The sequence below is a fragment of the Pleurodeles waltl genome, chromosome 4_2 (assembly GCF_031143425.1).
Source record: "Pleurodeles waltl isolate 20211129_DDA chromosome 4_2, aPleWal1.hap1.20221129, whole genome shotgun sequence".
In the NCBI taxonomy this organism is placed as follows: domain Eukaryota; kingdom Metazoa; phylum Chordata; class Amphibia; order Caudata; family Salamandridae; genus Pleurodeles; species Pleurodeles waltl.
The window spans coordinates 988,212,810-988,227,637 of record NC_090443.1 but is presented as its reverse complement, the minus strand read 5'-3'; the positions used below and the strand labels follow the sequence as shown (position 1 = coordinate 988,227,637).

At 44.5% G+C, this 14,828-nt stretch overlaps 1 protein-coding gene across 1 annotated transcript in view; it reads right to left on the bottom strand.

The window, feature by feature from the left end:
- The window catches only part of LOC138293570 (glutamate--tRNA ligase-like), a 178,023-nt gene that overhangs the window by 6,435 nt on the left and 156,760 nt on the right, over positions 1–14,828 (bottom strand). The window lies entirely within an intron of this gene.

Sequence of the window (14,828 nt, the reverse complement as noted above, 5' to 3'; positions counted from 1 at the left end):
TCCCTTTTGAACTTAAAAGAAAGTCTAGGAAGTTGTGAAGGAGCCCCAACCAATCTGTTTCGTTTCCCAGCAGAAAATCCGAACACCCTCTACAAAAATGCCAGTGGATATGTCAATAGATATCGTCTTCGGGACCTACTGGCTCTTCCAGTGCTTTCTGCCGACAGTCCGTACGCTCTATAACAGTGTTAACGCCCATGTCATTTAGTACATGCACACATGTGTAATGATGTATGCAAGCGCATGAGTCACCATGCACGCACACACCTACTGACTGATGCAGGTGCTAGTTTATTTGATGATTATTCACTGATCCAAGCTGGTGGCCGTCACTCCGCACAGTCAATAAAATAATAAATTTTAAGTTGCACTGGTCTACAGTCAGACGCATGTCCTTTCCATTCACACTTCCCTCGCTGTGCCTAATTTTGGAGTCTAAGGGGCATATTTATACTCTGATTGTGCCATTTTAGCTTAGAAAATGTTGACCCTAAAACGGCGCATACCTAACTCCATATTTATATTTTGACTCTAGACCAGTCAAGCTTCAAAATATAGTTGTTAGAGTCATATTGTGGATGCGGCAAACTACCTTGCGCTAATTAGATGCAAGGTAGGCGTTCCCATCCACAACATGATGCTAACCCCCACTGCCTTATTTATACTCTGGTGCAAAAATGACATCCATGGAGTAGGCGGACCTAAATAATGGGGCTAAGCCTACTTAGCACCATTATTTAATACCTGGGTCTGACCAGGCGTTAGAGGACCTGTGAACCCATTTCCATGGCTAAACACCATGGAAATGGCCCACAGATGCCCACTCAGGCCCCAGAAACACCCCCACCCACACCAGAGGGACAACATAGGATGGGGGACCCCACCCTGGGCAAGTACCGATAAGTATACAGTTTTTTTTCTGTGCCATTGGGGGCCCCTTAGATGGGGTCCCCTGCCTGGCACTGGGTATTATGGCCGTGCCCATGGGACACTGGTCCCCTGTGCTGGCCATTGGGGTGGTGGGCATGGCTCCTGCCTTTACTAAGACAGGAGTAATTTTTGGGGTGATAGTGCGTCAGAAAATGACATAAGGCTGCTTAGCGGCATATTTCTTGCCACTAACCAGCCCAGCGTAATTTCTGGCCCACTAATGCCTTTTTTCCTACCGCCACCACATCCCAGCATCTTTTTCTTACACACTAAGCATCTTAGCGCCATTCCATGATTATGGCGCCCGCCTGATGCTATGGATTTTGACGCAAAACTTGTGCAGTTTTGTATCAAAATCCATAAATATGGGCCTCAGTCTACTTAATCAATCATTCCTCTTGGGTCTTGTGCCGGAGAATTGGAAGCTAGCCTTGGTAAATCCTTTGCTCAAGAAACCCAATGCTGACCCAAAAGTCCTGCCTAACTACAAGTCTATTTCTGTACTTCCAACACCAGTAAAAATATTCGAAAACCTAGAAGTAAACAAATCCCTTAAGCTGATGTTAGATAGTGGAAATAATTTTGTGCTGGTTTTTTTAGATAGGTCTGCGGTCTTTGATATGATTCATCATGATGTTCTCCTTCAACATCTGTCACAGATAGGAATTCGTTGTGCTTTTGCCTGGCTTCAATCTTTTATTTTGAAAACAAAAAGCAAGTTATCCCGTTGTGGCCTTTTAAATCAAAAGAGAAACTACTTGAATATGGTGGCCCCCAGGGTTTGTCACTTTGTACATCTTTATTCAATGTGTATATATTATCCCTTATTACTCCTATGAAATCATTTAGAATCTCCACCATGTCTGATGCAGATGATATGCAAACGGTTGTTGCCAAGAATTCCACCAGCTCTGAACAAACTTTTAAAAACTGGCTTTTAGAAGCTATTATGAGGATGAATAGAATTTTCCCAAAATGCAACACCAATAAAACAGACATTTTACGTTTTGGGAAGAACAACCAGTTCTCTGTTTTGTATTGGTGGCCACACAATTATGAAAGCCCTGCCTGCCTACTTACGGTGGTGAAGAACATGGCAGCAAGACTGATAATTATGTCTTTCTACTCCCATGTAAATATTGTGTCAGGCATGTTTTCCGTAATTAAGCCTCTAAAAAGTTCACTGACTTTCTACCTTTTTCAGCAAGGAAGTTGGTTGTTCATACCCTGATCACCTAAAGGCTTGACTATTGCACCAGTCTCTTCTTGGGTTTGCCAAACTCTCTCATCCAGAAGCAATAGGTGGTACAAAATGCAGCAGCCAGACTGGAACTTTTACCGCCCCCACAAAGCTCCATCACATAGGGTTTGTGGAAGCTCTAGTAGTTACCAATATAGTTTGTAAACAGATTATTTCTAAAGTTTTATCTATTGTGTAAAGGCCCTTTTATCAAACTGGTCCCAAATTCCTCTCTGATCCTTTTGTTACCTACCGGCCACTGAGAACATTGAAATCTGCTTGTAATAATCCTTTAGCTATTCCAAAGTTCAGGTTACAAACTTTAGGGGAGAGGCAGATCTATATCTATTCTCGTGGCAAAGGCATGGACAGAGATTTCTGCTCGCTCTAAAGCAAGCTGCCAACCTTGCTACTTTCATAAAGCTTCTGAAAACATTGCTGTTCACTCAATCTTAAGTGTTTATTTTCTGGAGGGATAGTTTTCTTTCTTTTGTTTCAGTGTTGTTAGGGCCAAGATTCCTCTCAAGGTGTTTGTTGCACTTTACAATTCCAAGTTCATTCACTGTTCTACTTGCTGGGTAGATAAAGAAGTTATGCAAGAATGACACAATCTGTACAAGTGGAAAAGTAAGGATCTGAATCTCATATTCCTGTATGCATTCCATTGCGATGTATGCTAAACCCTGTGTGCGGAAACACGCCTTTTGCAGGTTAACCTCCCCACACACTTTTTGCCCCCATTCTGACTTCTCATTACTGGTGTACTCTGAAATTCCCTGGGCCCTACTAAACAGGACTCGGTGCATATGCTCTGCCCCTTAAAATGGTGCATGTTTAATTGGCTTATTTCCAATTGGCATAGCCTAATTTACTTCTAATCCCTAGCATATGGTGCCCAGGGCCTCTAAGTTAGTGTGTTCCTCTCAGGGACTGCAGCAGTTGTTGTGCTACCATGAGGGGAGAAGTAAACCATGGTCCCAGCCTGCCACTGCAGACTGGAAGGGCAGTTCTAAACTGCTAACTCAACTTTGCCATTTAATTTGCCATATATTAAAATGGGAAATTTAGGCTTTGTCACTCGCCCAAATTTCCCTTTTTAATATATGTAAGTTGCCCCTAAGGTAGGGCTCACAAGACCTTAAGGCATGGTGATGCATACTGAAAAGTGGAACATGCACTTTACATTTTCCAACAGTAAAAAGCATAAATAAGTGTTTTTACTGTGGAAAGGATAGTAGCACCACTGGCAAGTACAGAGTTACAGGCTGACCTCAGGAGAGCTCCAGACACCAGGAGACGGGTTTCACCATATTGGAAGTGGGCAGAACAGTGCATCCTGAGATTTTCATTGTGTTTGAACTTGAAATTGTGTTGGTGTGCCTACCCTGAGCATCTCCAGAAATTTCTTGTTCCTTCTTACAGATGAATTCCCACTATCCCATATTTATGCTCCTGTTCATAAAAAGAAAAAAAATGTATTTACCGGTCATGGTGGTACCTCCGACCACTCCAGACAACATTGATCTAAATAAATGTAGAGGGGCTGTTTACTATTATTTCATACAGTGTGGCGCAAGAAGAGAACTGCGTGAAAGGGAGCAGAAGTGCTCCATATTTATAAAGATATGGAGCATTTGTGCTCCGCCCTTGCACTGATGTAGGCACCCTTGCATCATGGTGCAAGGGTGCCTGCATTACAGGCAGAATTGTTTTTGTACAGGAAGGGATATATTCCTGCACAAAAGCAGTCCAAAGAGAAAATATATAATAGGAGTGAGAAATGTATCTGCAGTACCATTGTGCCAGTATTGATGCCCTGATATTTGGACTCCAGTGGGTGCTAAGTGTGGACTCCCCTCTTAGGGGATCTGGCTCAAGAAAAAAGGAGTAGTTCTCCACCCATAGACTACCAGAAACAGCATTACCGAAGTTAAGTAACTTGTTCTTCTGACAGAGAATTCTAGCCGCAAACTCCTCACTTTTTGAACAGGTTATCAAAACAATGCCTATTTGGAGGTTGGATGTGAATGGACTCAAACCAGTAAATCCTGTAGGACAGAGCAGGTAAAAGGTCTGTCCCAGTGAGCCTGGCTGTACAGGGAAAAATGGTTTGTGAGCATATCAAGGGACACCCAAGAAGCCATTTGGCAAGTGTACAGTACTGGACTTCCATGCACCAATGCAGTGGTAGCAGCTTTGGCCCTGGTAGAATGAGCAGGCAGTTGTTCCAGAGGCTGTTTTTCAGCCAACTTGTATCGGATCTTAATGTAGAGCATGATCCAGCAGGAGATGATTCTTTTCTTCATTGCTTCACCTTTTTTTTTTTTTTTTTTTACCCAGGAGAGCCCTACAAAGAGTTGGCTGTCCACCCAGTGGTCTTTGGGGCAGGCTATGTAAAAGCTCTGTGCTTTCTTGGGGTCCAAGCGATGAAGTCTCTCCTGCCCCTTAAAAGGGTGAGGTGGACCACAGAAGGCCAGAAAATTGATGGTTTACCGAAATGAAACAGCATCACAATTTTCAGTTGGGCTCGGAGTGTTACAAGTTGTTTTTATTCGAAGAAGTCTTTTTGGAGTCACAGGATCGAGTGACTCCTCTCGGTTACAGTGCACATGGGCATTGACTCCATTGTAAGACTGTTTTCTTTCCGCTGTCGGGTTTGGATGTGTTTCCTCTCGCTCTGAGATTTCGACTCGGAAAGCCTTAGAAAACCTATTTAATCATTGGTATTGTTTCGATCGTGTTTTCCATCTAGCATCGAACCAGTAGTACTTTCGGAATCTTCGCTTCGAACTTCGGTGTGTGTGCGCCCAACTCGGGCCTGTTCATGCCTACTGCGTGGAAGCCTGATGGATCGGACTCCATTTCGATTTTGCCCTTGGTGCCACGCAAAGTTTCCATATACAGACCAACATCTGGTTTGTAATTTGTGCCTTTCTTCGGACCAATGGATCGAGAAGAAGATCGCGAAGCCTGTCGATCATTTCAATCAAAGACCTTGAGAGATCGCAGGGCCCAAAGACTAGAAATGGCGTTGAAAAGCACTGAACCTCTCAACGTCATGGAGGAAGAGCAGGTGCAGATAGCAGTCTCCATCCGAGACACCGACTCCGAGCAAGAATTGGAAGATGATAGACCCATCACTGCTGGGCAGCACGTCATTACGTCTGCCCCTACGCCCATAGATAAAAGACAACAATCAAAGGCCTTGGGTACACCACTGCCGGAAGGCCATGGTTCCGCCCGAAAATAGACAGTCAGCGACCGACCATTGGGATCGGCGCCGAAAAAGGCCACTCCTCCGTACACTTCGGAGTCGAGCAAGTCAATTAAAAAACTTCCACCTCGGACTCCAGTAAACGTCCTCACTCTTCGGAGTCAAAGATTCAACGTCCTGCTTCGGAGCCGAAACAGCCAACTTTTTTCAGGACCGAAAAAGATTCAAACATCGGAACTGAAAAAATCCTCATACACAGAGGAACAAGGTATTTCGACTAAACTTAAGCAAATCTCGAAACCAATCCAACAGCATCACAAACCTTCTAAGAAGAGACTGAGATTAAGCCAATATTGGAGGTTATGGATGAAAGACAATCAAGAATCCATATACATAAAGAGACTGGCATAATTCTGACAGCACCTCCTTTAAAGACTAAATGAAAGCTGGCCTTTCAAGAGGAATTAGACTCTGTTCAGCCACCAGCAAAGGTTCAGAAACTGAAGGAGAAACCAGCCCCTCTCCCTGTCTCTCCTCCTCACTCTCCACAGCTTTCTTTTTCACCTCCTCAAAATAGTCCACCACCACTGCCTACTCGAACACACTCGCTATACTCGCATGGAGATACAGTGGAGCCTTGGGATCTGATCCCGTTCCAGATAATGATTCTGATCTATACCCATCCAAGCCTTCTCCACCAGAAGACACTACTGCCTACACTCAAGTAGTTTCTAGAGCAGCTGCTTACCATGGGGTGCCTATGCACTCTGCACCCATGGAAGAAGATTTTTTATTCAACACTCTGTCTTCCACGTATTCTAGATACCAGTGTCTCCCAATGTTGCCTGGAATGGTCAAACATGCAGACCAAAGTTTTATTGAGCCTGTCAAAGCTAGAGTGATTACCCCCTAGAATTGACAAACAAATACAAGCCTTCCCCTACAGATCCAGACTACATCACACATCAGGTCCCTCCGGATTCAGTAGTAGTCAGCGCAGCTAGAAAAGAAGCTAACAGCCAGTCATCAGGAGATGCTCCTCCTCCTGATAAAGTAGAAAATTTGATGCTGCTGGCAAGAGAGTAGACACACAGGCGGTCAACCAATGGCGAATTGCTAATTCGCAAGCACTTCTTGCCAGGTATGATAGAACCCATTGGGATGAGATGCAAGAACTCATACAGCACCTCCCAAAAGAGCATCAAAAAAGGGCACAACAGGTTGTAGAAGAGGGACAGGCTATAAGTAATAATCAAATAAGGTCTGCCCTCGATGCTGCTGACAGCCGCAAAGTATGTCAATATTGCCATTACAATCAGAAGGCATGCATGGCTACACTCCTCTGGTTTTATACCAGAAATACAACAGGCAGTACTTAACATACCTTTTGATAAAAAGCATTTATTTGGGCCTGAAGTGGACACCACTACAGAAAAACTGAGAAAGGACTCTGATACTGCAAAGGCAATGGGGGCACTATACATCACACCATATAGAGGCTCCTTTCGCAAGCCACAGTTTAGAGGAGGCTTTAGGCCACAATCCTTTGAAGCTTCTACTTCCCAGGCAAAGCAGGGACAACAAACACAATATCAAAGAGGGGGATTTAGAGGGTCCCACAGAGGAAAATAGTTTAGAAATGGAGGCAAGTTCCAAGCCTCAAAGCTAGCCACTACACCATCCAAGCAGTGACTTCCTTCCCACCCCTCCACCTCATACATCTCCGGTGGGGGAAGGTCTACAGCAATTCCACTCTCTTTGGCAAAATATCACCACAGACAATTGGGTACTATCAATTATCCGCAATGGCTATTGCCTAGAATTGATCTCCACCACTCCAAACATTTCACCGCGTTATCACAAGTTGTCCCCAGAACACAACCTTCTGTTACAACAAGAGGTACAATCTCTACTATTAAACCAAGCAATAGAATTGGTTCCACATTCTCAACAAGGAACATGAGTATACTCACTATACTTCCTCCTTCCCAAAAAAGACGGCACCCTCAGGCCTATCTTGGATCCCAGACCTCTCAATCTATACATCCTATCAGAACACTTTCACATGGTAACTCTGCAGGATGTCATTCCACTACTACAAAAACAAGTTTACATGGCAGCTTCAGACCTCAAAGATGCGTATTTCCATATACCCATCCATCCAGCTCACAGAAAATACCTCTGATTCGTCATAGCAGGAAAGCATTACCAGTTCAAAGTTTTGCCACTCGGCATAACAACAGCTCCAAGGGTGTTCACAAAATGTCTATCAGTAGTAGCAGCCTACTTAAGAAAACAACACATTCACATCTTTCCGTATCTAGACGATTGGCTAATAAAATCAAGCAATTTTACAGAATGCCTAAAACACACTCAGTATGTGATACAAATCCTACATACACTAGGGTTCACTCTTAATTACCAAAAATCACACCTTCAACCAGCACAAGTACAACCTTACCTAGGTGCTATTTTAAATACTCCAAAAGCCCTAGCATATCCAAATACACAAAGGATACAAGCTTCCCAAAATCTCATTCCACACATACAGCCAAATCAACAATATACTGTAAGATTTATCATGAACATGTTAGAGATGATGGCATTTTGCATAGCCATAGTTCCACATGCAAGACTAAACATGAGGCCCTTACAACAGTGCCTCTCACAACAGTGGTCTCAGGCACACGGTCAACTTCAAGATCTAGTGTTGATTGACCACCAAGCACATGTCCCTTCAGTAGTGGAATCTCAGCAATCTAATGAAGGGGCGGTCATTTCAAAACCCTGTGCCTCACACCATAATCACAACAGACGCATCAATGATAGGTTGGGGAGCTCATGTCAACAATCATTCCATTCAAGGGAAATGGGATCCCAAAAAAAAGGTGAAACTACTTTTGGCAAAAAGTTTGGCTATGTCCTAAGTACAACTTTATGTTTGTGTACTTGGAAAAATGGTTTGCATAACATTGTCTAGTTGTTGGTTTGCATGCTTATTTTAGACCATCCATACATTCTAATGGAAGATGTAAATATCCAGTGTTGGAGTGCCCATGTGGGAACTATGAGTATCATGGTGAGAGAGGTGTGATGCAGTTTGTTGACGGAATTAACGGGAGAGGGGGAAAAGCGTAAGCAAATATACCTGACCAGTTGATCCATTGAGCATTGCTCTTGGACAGATGGTGTGGGTGTCTGGATGCAAAGTTTTGGCATTTTGCGTTTTCGGTGGTTACGAAAAGGTCTATGTCTGGTGTTCGCCACATGTGAAAGTACTGTTGAAGAATTTCCCATTTGTGTATTTGTTGCAGCGTCCTGCTTAATAGGTCTGCTAACTGGTTGTGTATCCCTAGGATATATTCCGCTAGCAAATAAATCTGATTATGAATTGCCCATCTCCATATTGTTTGGGCTAGAAGGGACAATGGGATGAATGTGTTCCCCCCTGTTTTTTCAGACAATAAAAACAGACAATATGCAACAATGTATTAAGACTGTTTTGTGCCTGATCTGAGGTTGAAAAGCTTTTAGTGCCGAGAACACAGCTAACAATTCTAAATGATTTATGTGATAAGTTAATTGCGTTGAGCTCCACTCCCCTTGTATGGTTAGGTTGTTGAGATGAACTCCCCAACCGGTTATTGACGCATCTGTTGTTATTATGGTCTGAGGCACTGGGTCCCAAAATGGCCGCCCTTTTATTAAGTTATTGTGATTCCACCATTGCAGAGATTTGTAAGTTTGGCGGTCTAACAACACTAGATCCTGTAATTGACCCTGTGCTTGAGACCACTGTTGTGAGAGACACTGTTGCAGTGGTCTCATGTTTAGTCTTGCATGCAGTACTATTGCTATGCATGATGCCATCATTCCCAATAGTTTCATGATAAATCTTACTGTGTAATTCTGATTGGGCTGTATTTGTGATATGAGGAATTGAAAAACCTGTATCCTTTGTGGATTTGGGTAGGCTAATGCTTCCTGAGTATTGAGAATTGCACCTAGATAAGGTTGGACCTGTCCTGGTTGAAGATGAGATTTTTGGTAATTGTGAACCCTAATGTGTGGAGGGTATCTATTGTGCATTGAGTGTGTCGTCGGCACTGTAGAATATTGCTTGATTTTATTAGCCAATCGTCTAGATAAGGGAAGACATGTATGTGTTGTCTTCTGAGGTGAACTGCTACTACAGTTAGACATTTTGTGAAACACCCTGGAGCTGTTGTTATGCTGAAGGGAAGTACTTTGAATTCGTAGTGTTTGCCTGCTATTACAAATCTTGGGTATTTGCTGTGGGCTGGATGTATGGGAATATGGAAGTAAGCGTCTTTGAGATCTAAAGCAGTCATGTAATGGTGTTTCTGTAGTAGGGGAATTACATCCTGTAGAGTGACCATGTGAAAATGTTCTGACAGGATGTATAGATTTAGAGGTCTGAGATCTAGGATGGGTCTGAGAGTACCATCCTTTTTTGGTATAAGGAAATATAGTGAATATACTCCTGTTCCTTGTTGTAATACTGGAACTATTTCTATTGCTCCTTTTAGTAATAGAGATTGTACCTCTTGTTTTAGCAGAACAGTGTGTTCTGGAGAGAGCCTGTGCGAGCAAGGGGGAATATTTGGTGGAGTAGAAATGAGTTCTAGGCCATAACCATTGAGTATAATTGAAAGTACCTACTGATCTGTGGTGATGTTTTGCCAATGAGAGTTGAATTGTTGCAGTCTTCCTCCCACAGGAGAGGTGTGGGATGTTGAGGACGTCATTGTTTGTAGGAGTGTGACACTCTTTGAGGTATTAAACTTTCCTCTGGCTTTAAAGTTTTGGCCTCTAAATGACCCTCTTGGATAATATTGCTACATTTGTTTGGGACGGGAGATGGACGCCTCTGTAGTTTAAGGTTGAAGCCTCCCCTTAACTGTAGTTTGCAAAAGGAAACCCAAAAAGGTGTAGTATATAGGGCTCCTATGGCTTTTGCAGTGTCAGAATCCTTTCAGAGCTTTTCAAAAGCTGTATCTACTTCAGGTCTGAATAGATGCTGTTTATCGAAAGGCATGTTAAGCACTGCCTTCTGTATTTCAGGTTTGAACCGGGAGGATCTTAGCCATGCATGTCTACAAATTGTTATGCTAGTGCTGATATTTCTAGCTGCAGTATCCGCTGCGTCAAGGGCAGATCTAATTTGGTTATTAGTGATTGCTTGTCCCTCTTCAACAATTTGTTGTGCTCTGTTCTGGTGCTCTTTGGGTAAATATTGCAAGAACTCTTGCATTTCATCCCAGTGTGCCCTGTCATACCTTGCTAACAGGGCTTGGGAATTGGCAATACGCCATTGGTTAGCTGCTTGTGTAGCTACCCTTTTACCCGCAGCATCAAACTTCCATCTTTCCTTGTCAGGGGGAGGAGTATTCCCTGAAGACTGGCTATTAGCCCTTTTCCTAGCAGCACTAACCACAATGGAGTCTGGTGGCACCTGTTGGGAAATGTAGACTGGGTCTGTTGGCACAGACTTATATTTTTCATCGGTTCTAGGGTTAAAACCCTAGCCTTGACTGGTTCCTTAAATATATCGTCAGCATGGCTAAGCATACCAGGCAGCACTGGTAGCGTGAGTGGGTAGAGGATAATGTATTAAAAAGAAAATCCTCCTCCAATGGTTCTGCATGCATCTGAACCACATGGTATGCAGCTGCCCTAGATATGGCCTGAGTGTAAACTGTACTATTCTCTGGTGGTGAAGGTTTAGTAGGATAGAGATCTGGGTCATTTGACGGTATAGGATCTGAGTCATACAAGTCCCAAGGGTCCACTGTATCTCCCTGTGAGTAGGTGTGAGAGTGTGATGGCAAGGGTAGTGGTGGTAGGGTAGTAGGTGGTGGAGAAAAAGAAAGCTGTGGCGAATGTGGTGGAGAGAGCTGTAGAGGTGATGGCTTCTCCTTTCTCTTAAATATTTTTGCTGGTGGTAGAGCAGTGTCAAGAGTCTCTTCAAACGCCAGCTTCCTCTCGGTCTGCGAAGGAGGTGAAGCAATAATTGTTCCTGTCTCCTTATGGATATGTATCCTTCTCTGTCTACTGTCCATAACCTCCAAGATTGGCTGGATATCAGAGTCCTCAGATTGATAGTCTGATGGTTTTATGCCTTTAGAGGATTGTTCAGTGGTGGTCTTTGATATGTGCTTTAGACGGCTCGAAAGTCCTGTCTCTTCTGTATAGAAGATTTTTTTCGGCTCCGAAATGTTTTTTTTTTTTTTTTCGGTCCTGAAGATAGCAGCCAAAGTTTCGGCTCTGAAGCCGGATGCTGTATTTTCGAATCCGAAGAGTGTAGCCGTCCGTTCGGCTCAGAGGTGGAGCTTTTTATCAGTTTGCTCGAATCCCGCACCTAAACAGACGTGGCCCGTTGATGGGGTGACTTGGCCTTTCTCGGCGCCGAACCCGAGGGTCGTCACCTGCAAATGTCTTTCGGGTGGGACCATGGCTTTCCGGCAGTGGTGCACCCAAGGCCTTAATAGATTTTCTTGGAAGTGGGCGTAGGGGCAGGTGTACTTACATGCTGAGCCGCTGTGATAGTTTGGCTGTCTTCATCTTATTCGGAGTCGGTGTCCTAAATCGAAACAGCCGTCTGTGCCTTCTCCTCATCTAAGATGTTGGTGGACTCTCTATATTTCGACGCCATTTCGAGTGTTCTTGCTCTCCGGTCACGCAATGTCTTTTTCGACTGAAAAGCACTTTTCCACATGCTGATCAGTGTAAGGGAATTTTGTGTGGCATCGAGGACAAAATCGGAATGGAGTCCGATCCATCAGGCTATGGCGTGGTAGGCCTGAACAGGCCCAAGAAGGATGCAAGCGCCCAAATGGGCATTTTCTTGATCCCGACTGTACTATCGGGTCGATTGCAGATGTAAACGCGGTCGAAACAATACCGATGGTAGAATAAAGTTAATATAAAGTTTCCGAATCGAAAGTCTCGGAGCGAGAGGAAACACGTCCGAACCATACAGCAGAAAGAAAACAATCTAACAAAGGAGTTGATGCCCATGCGCACTATCACCGAAAGGAGGAGTCACTTGATCCCATGACTCGAGAAAAGACTTCTTCGAAGAAAAACAACTTGTAACACTCTGAGCCCAACGCTAGATGGAGATCTGGACACGATCTTCATAAGAAGGTGCCGTAAAGGAGAGCTGTGAAGTGGCTGGCACAGATAGTACATCAGATAAGTTAGGTCTAGATCAAGGACCCATTATGGCTTGACAAAAGGAGAGGGGGTAAACATGTTGCAGACTGTTCAAAAACTGCATTACAACCAGTGACTTAAACAACAATCATCTGCCAACCTTAGTTGTGCTTAAAGCAAAGTCTTGCCATGCAAGAGGCACAACAAATAACAGAACGTCAGATATCTTGGCCCAGAGGGGATCAGTTTGGCGTGTGCCGCACCAAGCCATAAATTGGTCATAACAACAGGCATGTACAGTTTTTGTTGAGGGATGTCTGGCTGCCAAGGTGGCGTCAATCACTTTCAGAGGAGGGTCAAATATGTTCAGTTGTTGCTGTTCAATCTCAGCAAGAACGGGGGAGATTGTGAAAGCCGTGGTTCGGAACCTTGCCCTGTTGCTGAGACAGCAGGTGCACCTGGAGGGGCAAGCGGATAGGAAGACATATGCTCAAGACCAGGAGTTCTGGATACCATGCTCTTCACGTCCAATCCAGAGCCACTAGGAAGACTTGGGCCCATTCCATCCTGATCTTCTTAAGAACTCACGATCCAAATGGTATTGGCGGAAAGGCATACAGGAGTAGTGAGTTCCACTCAAGGCGGAAAGAGTCTATGAGCATAAGACGCCTTAGACACTACAACACACAGGAGTGATGACATCACACGTTCTCAGTAGTGGCGAACTGATCGAGCCACGGTTCTCCACATTTACAGAGGAGACGTCACACCACCTCAAGGTGTAACCACCATTCGTGATCTGCTAGGCATCGATAAGTGAGCTAGTCAGCCCTGGCATCCAAGGATCCTGCCAGATAGTTCACCACCATGAAAACTCCTTGATGGTCCAGCCATTTCCAGAAGCACAAGGCCTCCTGGTGCAGGGTCCATGACTTCACCCCGCCCTGTTTGTTGCAGCAATTGTTGCCTTTGTGCACCTGCATCAGCCTCCTCTTCATGGACAGCAGAAAGGATTTCAACACCAATAGGATAGCCCTCAGTTCCAGAAGATTGATGTGGAGCTGGGCCTCCACTGGGGAATAGAGGTCTCTGATCACCTCTTTTCCTTAGGGGCCCTCATTGGGAGCGGTGGGCTGGACGGCATGCTGATGTTGGCTACAGGGTAGTGGGTACCATGGCCTGTACCACAAACCTGCTGGGCTTCTTGTGGAAGATGAATGGGTTTGCTGTAAGGGACTCCTTGCCCAAAGCTGTGAAAGGAGTGGTGGAACTGTTGCAGTTTGTGAGGCTGGGCAGAAAGGCCCAAAGAGTACGCGATAGCCCTGCTCTCCATAAAGTGCTCAAGAGCAGAATTAACTTTCTCCTCGAACAGGTGAGTAATTTCAAGGGACATGTCCATCAAGTAGAACTGAACATCACCCGAGAACAAAGTCGATCACAGCCACACATGGTGGCAATGGCAGCAATGGTGCCTATGGCTTGCCCGATGGTGACCAAGCCACAACGAACTGTGAACTTGGCAGTATCACAAATAGATTGGATCGCCTAAAAAAGTACAGAGTGAAGGTCATCAGGAACACCAGGAGGGACTTGTGCCACCGAATCCTAAAGGGCGTGTGAATATTGTCCCAACAAACAGATGACTTTAACAGATCAGACAGCAAAGCTGGTAGAAGAACATTTGCTGAATGTTTCCACTCTCTTAGATTCAGTGGGGGTCGTAGTAAAAATGTGTTTAGATTAGAGTGGCTGGTGGAAACTTGCAGCACTAGGCTTTCCAATGAAGGGTATTACGAAAGAAATGCCAAGTCACCTAGAGCAGGGCAATGATGCCTAACAATTTATTTGTCTTTTTACTGGGGGCCAGAGCAAGGTTTGGCCCACACTCCCAATAAAGTATCTCTCAGTGCTTTGTTAAAGGGAATGAAGGACTCAGAAGACATCTGCTCCAGCTGAAGGACCTCAGTAAAGACATTTGTTCTATCCTCTATTGTGGAAAGCTGGAGGTCATGAACTCATCACCTGGGTCATAATCATTAACAAAGTTAGTCGCAAAAAAGGAATGGAAAGAATGTTGCCTAGGCTGCTGCAAGTCAAGTAGGGAAAGTGGCGCCTTAGGTGGACTCGGACAGTACGTTGGCGGAGGTCAGACCAGCATCAAGTCTGCATCTGCTGTACAATCATGGCTGCTTCTTCAGCCAGCCAAGCCTGCGCCGATGTGCCCAGGGCTGGCCTGGGTTGTGCTTCTAGCAGAGTCTGAACAAA